Source organism: Triturus cristatus, chromosome 8 (genome assembly GCF_964204655.1).
Source record: "Triturus cristatus chromosome 8, aTriCri1.1, whole genome shotgun sequence".
NCBI lineage: Eukaryota > Metazoa > Chordata > Amphibia > Caudata > Salamandridae > Triturus > Triturus cristatus.
The window spans coordinates 751,210,073-751,225,264 of NC_140591.1; the positions used below are offsets into that span (position 1 = coordinate 751,210,073).

The window sequence follows — 15,192 nt, forward strand, 5'->3', positions numbered from 1 at the left end:
TTGGAAGGTTGGAATCACAATATTGTGATTCAAGTGTCGACCTGTAAAAATAGTGACTGTGTAATATCAACTATTTCTTTATCGTCAAGTAATAGTAAATCTATCTATCATGACAATGCAGTGGTAATATATTTTGGAATCAATATTTTTGCATACTGATATTTTTTGCAACAATAATGTGGCAGACAACTTGACAAAGCTTGACAACTAAATATCTGACAGCTACCATATATATCTTCACAGTGAAATGCAAGGCTATTCAAATGTTGGAAATGGCCCTTTTTGAAGGGTTATCCCCAAACTTTTTTGCTTCTTCCTCCTATTTGTTTCCTGACCTGTTGGTGTTGGCTTTAGGACTCTGGTCACTTTACTGCTGCTGATCAGTGCTAAAGTGCAGATGCTCTTTGTGTAAATTGCTATTGTGATTGGTTATCCATGACTGGCATATTTGTTTTACCAGTAGGTCCCTAGTAAAGTGTGCCAGGGCTAGTATATCAAATGCTACTAGTGAGCTTTCTGCCCTGATTGTGCCACCCACACGAGTAGCCTGGAAAAGATGCCTCAGGCCTGCCACAGCAGTGCCTGCGCGCAGTTTGTTACTTGCCATGTCGACATGGAAAATGTGCCAGGCTCTACCCTTCCCTTTCTTTGCACATAGGACACCCCTATAGTAGGCCCAAGGTACCCCCCCTGGGCAGGGTGCAGTGTATGTGAAAGGTAGGATATGTACTGGTGTGTGTAACATGTCCTGATAGTGAAATACTGGCAATTTCGTTTTTCACTATTGAAAGGCTATCATGCCCATAGGAGAGAATGGGGAATGCTCTGTAACATTTTACAAGCATATCTTCCCATAGGGATAAGATGGAAAATTGGAGTCTGGTATCTCTGAACTCAGAATGTAATAACACATCTTTTAGTAAAGATGGTTTTTAAATTCTGTGTTTGAAAATAGCACTTTTAGAAAGTGGCTATTGTCTTGTTCAACCTTTCTGTGTGCCTCTGCCTGGTTGTGGATTGACAGATTGGCTGTCTGGCTTTGGAGTGACCAGGGCTGGGGAGTTGCAGTGACTCCAGCTGTCTGGATGAGTCAGCACTAGGCCGAATAGGCCTGATGTGCATTTGGAGTGGTGGGAGGAGTAGCACTTGTACCTGAATAGGGCTGTGCCTGCCTTTCACATGCTGGCTCCACCCCCTGTGGTGCGTCTGAAACCAAGGTTCACACTGACAAAGGCTTTTGTTGTGCACTGGCAGAGTGCCCCCAGAACTGGTTTGGATTGGGCTCAGAGCCCCTTGCACAAAGGGATCAAATACATTTTGGTGTATAAGTATTAGACCTAAAACCCTTGAACTTTAGACTATTAATAGAATCAAGGGAACCTTTGCTGAGGAGAAGAGCTGAAGAAACTGAGGAGAAGTACTGCCCTTGCTGTGTGTCTGGGGTTGGCCTGCAGTTGCTGTTTCTGCCAAAGAAAGGAGAAGGACTTTGCTGTGTGCTCTGTCCCCTGCTTGAAGAAGGACTTTGCTGTGTGCTGTGTCCCCTGCTTAAAGAAAGTCTCCAAGGGCCTGAAGAAGAGCTGGCCTCCTGTTTTGAAGTCCCAGGAACAAAAAGGACTTTACCCCCAGCTCCCCTGAAATTCCTTGCTGGGAGTTCTGACCTGCCACGAGGTGCCTGTAACTGAGTTGGGTCCCTGGAGGTTGTTCCTGCTGTTGGGAGCTGGAAGAAACCCAAGAGAAGGAAGAAAATCTGTCTCTGACGCCGTCGATGCCGCCGCTGTTACGTCGTGACCTGCACCGAGGCCCTAGGATTCGCTCGTGAAGTGAACGACGCAGTGCCCGGCCTGCTCTGCAGCTCCGGCTCCCTACGGCACTGGCAGAGATCGGCCGTGACGACGCCAGCAATCGCATCAACTCTGTCTTCGCCACCGCCTGCATCTTGTTATCGCGGCGCCGGTAACTGCCGAGGGTGACTCGAGAAACTTGCCGACGTCACATTATCACCGGAGTCGACATCAGCCATATTTGACGCCGTACATCTTCACCGACTTCATTTTTCAAGGTACTGTTGTTTGGGGGTCTGTGCGACTCCGCGCCTGACGCCACGAACTTCCCGAACGGCTCCGTACTTTGTATTTTTGTGTTGTCCTGACGTCATGATAGCCCCAGTTGGTGCTATTTGATTTCTACAAGCTTATTTTTGCAACATCCTTTTTAAAGACATTTTACTGAGTATCTGTATGTTGGATTGTTGTCGTTTTGTTCTTGTTTAGTTTAGATAAAGATATTATATTTTTCTAAACTCGTGTGGTGTCCATTTGTGTATTTTTCACTGTGTTACTGTGAGTGTTGGTACAAATACTTTACACATTGCCTTTGGGGATAAGCCTGTCTGCTCGTGCCAAGCTACCAATGGGGTGAGCAGGGGTTACCTAAAATGTGTAGCCCCCTTACCCTGACTAGAAGCAAGGGTCCCTATTTGGACAAAGGTACCCACCTCTGCCAACTAGAGACCCCCATTTCTAACACCGGACTACTTATATTTTGGTTTAGGTCAAATGTTTGTACTCCAATTTCCACAGTTATTATAGAGACTGATTTTAGATTGAAAGATGAAGTTATTATTTGTCACTTATTCTTGGATGTGACTTAAAGTTTCCCCCATTTTAAGTGCCCCCTGTTCCCATCTGGTTTTAAACAGGAGTGCACTAGGGGGGTGATTATGATGGCGGGCGGATCGCCATCTCAACCTGATTTACCCCTGCCATATTATTATGGCGAGGGTATCGTGGCGGACGCTTTTCTGCCAGTCGGCAATTGTTACGATTGCCGGTCGGGCAGAGATGGGGTACAATATGGTGGTGGTGCCTAGCAGGCACCGCTATCCATATTAGGATGCATGTTCTCAAAGGCCTTTCCATGGCGGCGGTGTAACGATTGCCGGTCGGGCGGAGCTGGGGCACAATATGGTGGTGGTGCCTAGCAGGCACCACTATCCATATTAGGATGCATGTTCTCAAAGGCCTCTCCATGGCGGCGGTGTCGCCATGGACAGGCTGGCGGGGATGTGCTTTGGGGACCCATTGCGGGCCTCCAGGGGTTTGGGGGTAGGGGGTGCACTTGGGGGGCACCCATGGTACCCCCTCCATTCCCATGCACAAGGTGGCAGGCACCGCGGGGTACCTGCCGCGTTGTTCATGGGAATGCACAAAATGTTTATTTGGCATTGCGGCGGCACAATGTCAAATATGCAGAATGTGACCACAGGCGGTCGCATCCTACTTAGAGGTGCGGGTCCCGGCACTGCGAGGATGGCGGGTGGACATCCTAATGGGCCCCTAAGTTGTGAATTCTTTTTTTTAAACCTTCACAAAGTACCAGGAAATTGATCCAACTTTGTGAAGGTTAGAAATTCTAAAACAATCCTGCGTTTGGGTGAAAATTGTGCTTTTGTACCAATTTATGTTGAAAATGGTAACATTGCAGCAAAAAGGGTTGTTCCAAATTAAAGCTCTTACATAAAGTTGTAGTAGCTTGCTGATATTTTCCTTGTTGGCAGGGTTATATTAGAGTGAAAAGTATTTAGCAATATGGTAAAAGCAAAATTAAACTGAAAAAACTTGCAAACCAGACTCGCAAAGGAAAAAACTCAGAACTTCACGAACATTTTCTGGAAAAAAAGCCTTACACAACCCTCGGTTTTGTACTCTTCACCAGGATACATCAAAATAAATAAGGGTGACTGGGGGGGCTTATAGGTCCAGCATACATGTCCCTAGAACATAGGAATTCAAAAAGGTATGCAGTTTCTTAAAGATACTGAGGGTAGCAAAGGAAGAGTAGAGGATAGGTCGGTAAAATTAAATATCCAAAAGTAGGAGTGAGAGTCTCCCACTATTGGAACTAGGGCCCTCACACACCGGGCAGAGTGTCATGCTTCATCATATGAAATGCTCCTCGTCTGGCCGGTGTTGCAATGCCTGACGGGCACCCTATGAGGGGCTCTTTGACGGAGATCTTTTGTTCCCAAGACGTAAGGTGAGGTGCGAGTGTGGGGCCGAGGAGTGTAGATGAGTGTAGAGGACGTGAGGGACATGTAAGAGAAGTTAAACGGAGACTAAGTAGTACTCAAAATTAGTTTTAATCGGTGAGTCTACTTGTCCAGGCTCTTCACCAGGAGCACCCTCACACAATGGAAGGTGGTTATTCCCACTAGCTTTCTTTAGTCTCTGAAATGCAAACATGAATTACCCCCGCCCCAATTTACAAACATTTTACTACCTCCATCCATTGCAGAAATAATCATAACCACCTAATATTGTAATATATATATATATATATATATATATATATATTCCTAGTCGTTGATCCTGTCTCGGATCATGAATGAGGCGCACTCCATGGGAATATCTTCGTTAAGGTTTATTCGGCAACAGAACACAAAACACCCGACAGACGCGTTTCGGCTACACGCCTTTGTCAATGTCGGTAAGGTTTACATTTCTTCGTCATTTTAAATAAAACAATAAAGTTTCATCGATCTCGAGAGAGGGGATCACTCTTTGCATATCATAGAAATAGAGGAGGGAATCTCATTCTACAAGATCTCTTTAAGGGCAGACATCTTGTAACGTGTTGTGATATCATATAAAATTCGATGTATTTACATAGTTTGTGATACATGTATACATTAGATGTTCATTGTAATTCATGAAATACATCTTAAATATACTTAGGATTTCAGCCCTGAATGGGCATACGCAAACAGAGGTTACTATCATGGCTACTAAATATTCTTTATTTATAACCACTGTAGTCTAAGCACCTCTCTCTGTTAATTAATGTCTCCCCTATTCCATCCCCTTAGTTCCCTGCCACACCTTTCACAGAGAAGAAGTTAGGGTGATACCGATATGGTAATTGTTTACTGCTTTCTGATTACTTATGTAATGTGTACCCAGAGCTCTTCCTCGTTATTCAAACCAGAGGGGCTTTTAGTTTGCATCTCCAATATGTATCTCGATTCGAGTCTTCTAAGTTTCTTAGTTCTGTCCCCACCCCTCTCATCTTTTGGGATATGGTCCAGGCAAAAGAACCTCAAAAGGTTCGGATTGGACTTGTGAAACTCCTTAAAGTGGCGTGCCACAGGATAGTTAACATCATGATTTTTTATAGCACGCATGTGCTCCAAAATTCTCTTTTTGGCGGGATGAATGGTACTCCCTACATACTTTAGTTCACAGGGACAGGACAGGCAGTATACAGCAAATTCGGTGTTACAATTCATTATTTTGTTAATTTTTCTTTTCGTGGTTCTGCCTGGAATCGAGAACTCTTTCACCTTAGTTCCATTTTTGCACGCCTTACAGTTCATGCACGGGAAAAACCCTGTTATTTGATCCTTTCTCTTGGGGTTTTTGGGGAAATGGCTCCTTACGAGGTGATCTTTCAGGGCAGGTCCTTTCCTATAAGTTATCTGTGGGGTCTTCGGGATATGTGTCCCTATAACTACATCTGTTTTTAATATTTTCCAATTTCTCCGGAAAATCTGTACGACTTCTGATGACTGAGCCGAATATTCGGTTATCATCCTCACTACATTGCTGTTATCTGTGTTCCGGGACTTACGTTCTCCCATTACCAACTCCTGTCTTATCAGATGTTCCCCTTTCTTCTCCGCCCTGTTCAGTATTCTTTCCTTGTACCCTCTTTTCCTCAACCTACTGAATGCTTCATTTTTAGCTGTGATAAAGTCCTTGTCAATGGTACAATTCCTCCTTATTCTGACAAGTTCCCCATACGGGACCCCCTCTAAAAATATATATATATATATATATATATATATATATATATATATATTTTTTTTTTTTTTTTTTCTTGCAAAACGGAGTTCCAACTGTGCTCTCAGGTCAAAGAAAAGACACCACACCTTGACCTGAGAGCACAGTTGGAACTCCGTTTTGCAAGAAAAATTATCACCGGTTTACTCCACCGGCACTGCGCCACCCCTCGAAGGGCTACGCTTTCCGACAGGAGTGCATCATTTTTGGATATATATATATATATATATATATATATATATATATATATATATATCGATAAGAAGTTCCTCTCGCTTCTCCTCCAAGTGTTGAAGGTACGTCATCACAGAATCACAGCACCACAAAGCACATTCCAGTAGTATTTATTTTTAGATGGAACAGGGCATACGCAAAAGACGGTCTACGCGTTTCGGCACTCGGCCTTCGACTGGACCATAGAGTCTCGAGGCCCAGAGTGTCAATTTAAGGTGTTGGTACAAATTAACGAATAGACAGTGAAGACATACTGGGCATGGTCGACAAAGCGTTTTTTAAAGTAAACAATTAATTGTTCTATTTGCTGCTACAATTAATCCACAAAATAGTTGGTGAGGTAAATAAGTATTTGTAAATTGCTATCGGTTTTTAAGGTGACTAAAAATCAAGGTGAAGTACCGGTTTAAAGAGGGAGGGAACATGATTGCAGAAAAGAGTAATTCCAATTGATACTGGCCACGACCCTGTGAGTAAATAATACATATATACAGTCTTTGCAACAAAATTCTCTAATTGTATCTACATGTGATATCATATTTTTAGATAGTAATTCTTGTAGAGAGAGATATGTATGTTTGAATCGTGTGTTAGTAAAGTACTAAATGGTCAAAATCGGCACAGTAAGATGTTAACAGTGGGAGTCACTTCAAACAATACGTTCCCACCTGCTTAAAAAACCATTTGCAAAAAGTTTTTGTCAATCTAATCTGTTACAGATATATATATATATATATTTATATATTATCTACTGGCGGTCGCCAGTAGATAGTTATAGTTAGGACCGTGTTTCCATAGGAAATATATATATATATTTATCTGTATATATATATATATTCACTGAAAAAACCATAGGTTTCACACATGTTATAGTTAGCGGAAATTTTACTGATAAAAAACCAATGAAATTCCCCCGTTATAGTTAGTGCAGGCAACTATAACTCACGCGACCGCAATCCTCTGCTGATGCTAATACTGTATTTAGACACTTATTTGCCCATGTCTTCTTCCATAAATTTTTAGCTATACATATATTACAAATATTTTTTTTCATAAAGACACATATGTCATCAGCAGAAGATTGCGGTCGCGTGAGTTATAGTTGCCTGCACTAACTATAACGGGGGAATTTCATTGGTTTTTTTATCAGTAAAATTTCCGCTAACTATAACATGTGTGAAACCTATGGTTTTTTCAGTGAATTTGCAAGGTTTTTTAAATGCTAATTCCTAACTATAACGTGTGTGAAACCTATGGTTTTTTCAGTGAATTTGTACGTTTTTTTAAATGCTAAGTTACTTTACGCCATTCGTGGCGTGCGCGCCCACTTAACGCAGTTCGTTCCGTGCGCTTGGTGCGCACAGTGAGCACGCGGTGCGCTTCGCGCACCGTGCGCCCACTTTACGCAGTTAGTGCCGTGCACGCACGGTGGGCACGCGGTGCGCTACGCGCACCGCATGCCCACGTTACGCTAGATGGGCCATGTACGCACGATGCGCTTCGCGCACCGTGCGCACATGGAGGACATATGATGCGCTTCGTTGTGAAAGGTAATATTTTAATTTTTCACATCTGAGATATGCCATGCACAAATGTTGCCCTTCGGGCACCATTTGCACATGGGGTGGGGAGAGTATGGATAATATTTTTTGTAAAAATTTTTTTACCGTAAGCGTAATCGGCGAAATTATCGAAAAAATTAAAATTCCGTTTTTGGCCTTGGGGGATCTTTGGGGACTCCCCCAACATGGCTAGGTGCTTAGGAGCTGTCTAAACAGCCCCTTTACATGTTTTGGTCCTTTGTTTTTTAATCCCCACTCAGAGTGCGAGAGAGAAAATGGCGGCCGCCGCTTTCTGGTTTCGACCGATTCGAATGTTTACTAAGATCTAACAGCCAATCGGAATCGCGCTCGCGCACGTCACCGTACGCGTACGGTAAGCGCACCGTAAGCGCACCGTAAGCTGGCTCAGATATATATATTGATTTAAAGGCTATTTTCTCAGAATCTACTGAACAGATTTACACCAAACCTACAAAAGGCACTTCCTTGACCTGTAGACTACCTCTCTGCCAAATTTCAAGGAACTCTGTTCAGCCGTTCGGGCTGTAGCTGTGTCTAAAGGTCCTATGGAAAAATGCATGGGAAAAACGCGTTTTGGGACCCCCCTTTTATCTCAGCCCCCGCTTGACGAATCCCCCCGAGACTTTCAGGGTAGGAGCGGAGCGCAACGCCCCACCTATTTTGAAAATTTCGCGAGGATTCGTCGACCGGCGCCAAAGTTATTCAAAATAGAATGTTGCAGTTTTGCTATGGAAACAGGGTCCTAACTATAACTACCTACTGGCGACCGCCAGTAGGTAATATATATATATATATATATATATATATATATATTACCTACTGGCGGTCGCCAGTAGGTAGTTATAGTTAGGACCCCTTTTCCATAGGAAAACCTCAACATTCTATTTTGAATAACTTTGGCGCCGGTCGATGAATCCTCGCGAATTTCTCAAAATAGGTGGGGCGCTACGCTCCGCTCCTACCCTGAAAGTCTCGGGGGGATTCGTCAAGCGGGGGCTGAGATAAAAGGGGGGTCCCAAAACGCATTTTTCCCATGCATTTTTCCATAGGACCTTTAGAACGAGCTACAGCCCTAACGGCTGAACAGAATTACTAGAAATTTGGCAGAGAGGTAGTCTCTAGGTCAAGGAAGTGCCTTTTGTAGGTTTGGTGTAAATCTGTTCAGTAGATTCTGAGAAAATAGCCTTTAAATCAATATATATATCTGAGCCCGCTTACGGTACGCTTACCGTACGCTTACCGTACGCTTACCGTAAGCGTACGGTGGCGTGCGCGAGCGCGATTCTGATTGGCTCTTAGATCTTAGTAAACATTCGAATCGGCCGAAACCAGGAAGCGGCGGCCGCCATTTTGTCTCTCGCACTGAGTGTTGTTTATCAAACAAGATGGCCAAAAACATGTTACGGGGCTGTTTTGACAACTCCCTCCCACATAGTCATGTTGAGGGAGTCCCCAAACATCCCCCAAGAGCAAAAACGGTTTTATTTTTTTTTCGGCAATTTCGCCGAGTACGCTTACCGTACGCTTACCGTAAGCGTACGGTAAAAAAAATAAAATAAAAAAAACACTATCCACACTTACCCCCCCCCCCCCCTGTGCTTTTGGTGGCCGTAGGCCACCAAATGTACAGGGCTTATTAATAGGTAAAAAAAACTAAATTTTGGCAACATGAAATTATAAAATCGAAATAAAAAAAACACTATCCACATTGACCCCACCCCCTGTGCTTTTGGTGGCCGAAGGCCACCAAATGTACAGGGCTTATTAAAGTTGATAAAAACCGTGCACGGAACGAACTGCGTTAAGTGGGCGCGCACGCCTCGAATGGCGTAAAGTAACTTAGCATTTAAAAAACCGTACAAATTCACTGAAAAAACCATAGGTTTCACACACGTTATAGTTAGGAATTAGCATTTAAAAAACCTTGCAAATTCACTGAAAAAACCATAGGTTTCACACATGTTATAGTTAGCGGAAATTTTACTGATAAAAAACCAGTGAAATTGCCCCGTTATAGTTAGTGCTGGCAACTATAACTCACGCGACCGCAATCTTCTGCTGATGACATATGTGTCTTTATGAAAAAAAAATATTTGTAATATATGTATAGCTAAAAATGTATGGAAGAAGACATGGGCAAATAAGTGTCTAAATACAGTATTAGCATCAGCAGAAGATTGCGGTCGCGTGAGTTATAGTTGCCAGCACTAACTATAACGGGGCAATTTCACTGGTTTTTTATCAGTAAAATTTCCGCTAACTATAACATGTGTGAAACCTATGGTTTTTTCAGTGAATTTGCAAGGTTTTTTAAATGCTAATTCCTAACTATAACGTGTGTGAAACCTATGGTTTTTTCAGTGAATATATATATATATATATATATATATATATATATATATATATATATATATATATAATTCGTCAAGTTACTGCTCCAGCAATCCCCTTGCCTGCGACGCTGGTGCCGTCAGTGGTAGCAGTAGCCACTTAACACGATTAGATTCCTTTTCTCCAAAACATAAATCCCAGGAATAAGGGGACAGCACACCAGGAAACGGCACAAAAAAACTTTATTTGTGCGCTAGCTTTTTCAAGGATGACGCGTTTCGGCATTAGCCTTTGTCAAGTAACTTCCTGTATCTCAATCTGTCATAGAAATACGTGCACGTGATTCATAGACATAAACAAAATACTGTGATCTCGTATTTCATAGCAATTGGATTACACAATGACATAAACAACATTAACGAATGTTAATTTGAGCCAAATGAAATGAGTTGAAATGCAAAAAAATATATATGTAGAACGGATCAAATTAGAATCCTATTTCAACCGTATTTGAACGTCACTATCATTGATACGCATGTGTGTGAATCATAGAGATAAACAAAATACCTCAATTATGTATAGCAATTGCATTTCAAATTACATTCAATATCAAACAAACGATAAATTCATTGGTAACCATAATAATTTTCGTGGAGTCAATCAAATCACCATAATAATTATATTAGAATAAGTGCTCCTGTGTAGCGCAATTGCGCATCACTTTTGTTAGCTACTAAATGAGCAATAAAGTTACAATCAATATCAATCCAAAAAGAAGGGGGTATGCATCATTATTATGACCATACTTTGTCAATTTTATGGCATTCAATATGAGCTTTTCTAGCTAAAGGCTACGTGATGAACATGTCGCTATTTGCAGTTTATAAATCAATTAAATTTATATTGCTTTTGAGATGAAAGAATCATCGGGGAAATACATTACAATACATGCTTATTCTTGGCGCAATTGCGCATTGCTTCTATTACATACGCGGCAAAAATATAGCCAATGGTTGCCGCCTAAACAATTCATCAATTAATCATATAGTCGCATAGCAATAGCATTTTCAGAAATTCAGAACATGAATATATTACCTATATCACGATATCTGTGACAAGGGCAGGAAGTACCCTTTACTCAGTGCTAGGTATGGGGAGTGATGGGAAAGTGATGTGTAACATTCAGATATGTCATTAAATGTGAAAAAGAGGAAGGGTATCAGGACACGATTGGACCAATTGGTTAAAGACCCACAAAATTATTACAGGACTGGATTCCACAATTGTGGTCGACACTTTTGTAGTGACCCAGATGGGGCATGTAATTTCATCCAACGAAATCCTATTTCCCTATCTTGATAAAACGTGAAATTAAAGAAAAAAATGTATCATAACTATTTAAAATTCCAACCCTGATTTGTCGGAAAAAATCCCTCTCAAATTTCAAAGAGAGTATAGCAGAGGACTATAGCCCTATATGGGTTGCGAGTTCTTCTCCACTGTTGAGCCCTTTAGGTACCTTACAATCCAGATCTAAAATGAATTTGGACTCAAGTATTCTTAGATGTTTTTCACGATCCCCACCCCGTATATGTTTGGGGATTCTCTCAACTCCCAAAAATTGTAAACTGCTATTATCCCTCCTATGAAATTCCGAATAGTGGCGTGCCACTGGGTAGTTGTGATCGCAATTTGTGATCGCACGCAAATGCTGGAGAATCCTTAATTTGAGTGGCAATTTAGTACTGCCCACATACCGGAGGCCACAAGGGCATTCCAGTACGTAGACAGTAAAATCGCTAGTGCAGTTGATTATGTGTTTTATTGGACATTTCTGTCCAGTGCCTGTGATATACTCTTTACAATTTTTACCATTTCGATCTGCCTTGCACATCCCACATGTGGTGAAACCGTTGGGCATTTTTAACCATTGCAATTTCGTATCTCCATCGTAATAACTTTGGACTAGTCTATCTTTCAATGACCTAGCCTTCTTATATGTTACCTGTGGTCGTGTTCCTATGCAGCCACCAATGATTGGATCTGCTGTTAATAGATTCCAATGTTTTTTCATGATTTTTTCAAAAGTCCATGCACCCCTACTGAACTGTGTTATCATTCTCGGTGCATTGGAGTTGATTTCCTCATCTTCTTTTCTCTTAGCACTACTCTTAGATGGTTTGAATAGTATATTGTGCTGTTGTAGGTCCTTAACCTTATTTTTGGCTTTTGATAGAGTTTCATCTTTATATCCCCTTGATTTGAAACGTATAAGCATAGTCTGTTGTTCTTTCATGAAATCCTCGTCAGTGCTACAGGCACGACGGGCTCTTAGTAATTCCCCATAGGGTATACTTTGTTTCAATGGGGCTGGATGGTGACTTGCAGCATGTAACACTGTGTTGCCTGCAGTTTGTTTGTGGAAAAGGCGAGTTGTGATTTTCTTTTCCCTTATTTCTACTGCTATATCTAAAAATTCACAGTAAGTTGTACTCATAGTGTGCGTGAATTGTAGATTCAAATCATTAATTCCTAGTTGTTCGATAAACTCTTTAGCTAGATTTTTTGAGCCATCCCAAATAAGGAACAAATCATCTATGTATCTGATCCACACTAGTATGTGATCAGTATACATTTGTAGTTGTTGTGTCCATACTACTTGTTCTTCCCACCAACCTAGTAAAAGATTTGCTAGACTGGGGGCAAAACAAGTACCCATTGCGGTACCCGACCGCTGTCGGTACACTGACTTTTCAAATAGGAAGATATTGTTCTGAAGACAGAAAAGCATCATTGTCTCTAACATTTTGTTGTGCTCCCAGTGATCTATGTGTCTACTCCTCAAAAAATACATAAAGGCTGCTACTCCTTTATGTTGATCAATACATGTGTAGAGAGAGCAAACATCTAGACTAATCATTACATAACACTCTTCCCATTGTACATCATGAAGTCTGCGCAAAAAATCTGAACTGTCTTTGTAATATGACATTAGATTCAGCACATACTTAGATAAATATGAGTCAAGGAAAATGGATGTGTTTTCTAGTAGCCCCCCATTAGATGACACAATTGGGCGTCCTGGTGGTACTGTGGCATTTTTATGTATCTTTGGTAGAAAGTACACACAAGGTATACGTGGCTTATCAGTTCTTAGGAAATTGTATTCATCAGTATCGATTAATCCCTGGAAAGACCAGTTACTTAAAAGTTTGTGGTAATCATGGATGGTCTGGTTATATTGACTCCAATCAATGAGTTCATAGCATGTTTCATCCATCAATTGTCTCATTGCCTCTGATCTATAGTTCTCCACATCCATTACAACAATGTTACCCCCTTTATCAGAGGGCTTGATTATGATTGTTCGATCTGATTCTAGGATCTTGAGGGCATCCCTTTTTCTCCTTTGTTAAGTTATCCCATTTAGGATTCTGAAATGTCTTTCTTGCTTTTTTGAGTTCAATAATGACAGCGGAATTGTAGGCCTCAATATCGTCATAGGGAACATTGGGATTAAACTTAGATTTCCTTTTTAGACCGCTATGCTCTTGATGTTTATTCATTGCCCCACATGATTGTAATAATGTGTGATCGTTTTCACCATGATTGTCTCCCATTTCCAAGTCATACATGACTTTTAATAATTCCATATCTTGGACTTGTAAATTGGGCATTCAATATTACGCGATGTAGAGGGTATCCGATGTGCCTTTGATTTCTGACGTGTCTCAAACATTTTCATTAATTTCAATTTTCGGATATATAAAAACAGATCAATCCTAGTATTCATGTAGTTCAAATTGTTACTGGGACAGAAAGACAATCCCAATTGCAGCACCGAAATTTCAGCTTTATTTAAGTTCCTAGTTGATAAATTCACAACTGTCTTACTTGTTGCTTGATCCACAATGCAGGGAATAGATGTATACAAATTCCTATGTTTATTCTTTCTCAATCTCTTTCTTTTGTGGTCCCTCGTCCTCTTCCTCTTCTTTGCCCCTTTCCTCTTGTTTGTCCTCTCGTTTGGGGCTTGTTCACTTGATTTTGTTCCTTTTTCTGCTTTAATATTTAGAACTCGTGAAGAAAAGTGAGAGGATGTGTGACTAAAGGGACCCCTGCATTAGTGTCTTCTGAGTCAGTGCTTATGCTGGAACTGGAACCTGTCGATAATAATTCAGTTGTGCGTTCAGCAGTTGTAACCTTCAAATTTCTTTGGGCCCAATCGTGTTTTTTAGCATAGGTTAAGATTCGCCCCTCAGCATAATCTCATTTATCTCTAAGGAATTTTCGCTGTTTTTTCTGTTTTATCGCATCTTCATATTCCTTTAATTTTTTGGGGAGTGTTTTTATGAATTCTTCCAGTGTGCTATCGTTCTTATATCTTTCCAAGTCAGCTCTAAGTGTCACCAATTCCTTTCTCGTTGTGTCCAAATCTATTTGTGCATACTTGATGAGCATCTCTAGCATGCCTTTACATGTTTTGGCCATAAATTGGGCCCATTCTGTAAGCAGATCCTGATTGGGGTTATCGTAAGTTGGTACAATCGTAATCCTCAAGACCCTCGGGACACGGCCGACTTCTACGTAATTGGTTAAAGAGGCTACTTCCCACCACTTATTTATCTCACGCTTACTTAGTTTCTCCAATAAGAGTAGGTTCTGTTTTAGAGATGAGTCACTCCCCACGGGGGCCGAACTGGTTGTGGGTTTGGATGTTAACTCGTCTTGCTCCTCATTGAATAATGAGATCGCTTCTGCTCTCCTCTCACTATCCCAATTGCTCATAGTTCATCGGTTTCCTGACGCCGCAACTCTTTATGTTTAGCGGCTTTCGCGTCTGTAACCCGTACCAAAATTCAAAATTCTGTATTCAGCATTCGGGGCAGAGGCACCGTGTCCGACATCGGGAGAGATGCGTATAGCTAAACAATCCCCGTTCTCCAACGCGGACCCTCAACTCACACAAAACCCTTTCGTCAAGACGCAGGCTTACCCACAGTTGTTGTCTCAGTGTAGCTCAGGTCGGGAACGGCGGGGACCACAGCACGTAATGTAATTCGTCAAGTTACTGCTCCAGCAATCCCCTTGCCTGCGACGCTGGTGCCGTCAGTGGTAGCAGTAGCCACTTAACACGATTAGATTCCTTTACTCCAAAACATAAATCCCAGGAATAAGGGGACAGCACACCAGGAAACGGCACAAAA

The 15,192-nt window shown here is 41.6% G+C and overlaps 1 protein-coding gene across 1 annotated transcript in view; it reads left to right on the forward strand.

The window, feature by feature from the left end:
- Nucleotides 1-15,192, forward strand: part of COL4A2 (collagen type IV alpha 2 chain) — a 633,759-nt gene that overhangs the window by 469,371 nt on the left and 149,196 nt on the right. The window lies entirely within an intron of this gene.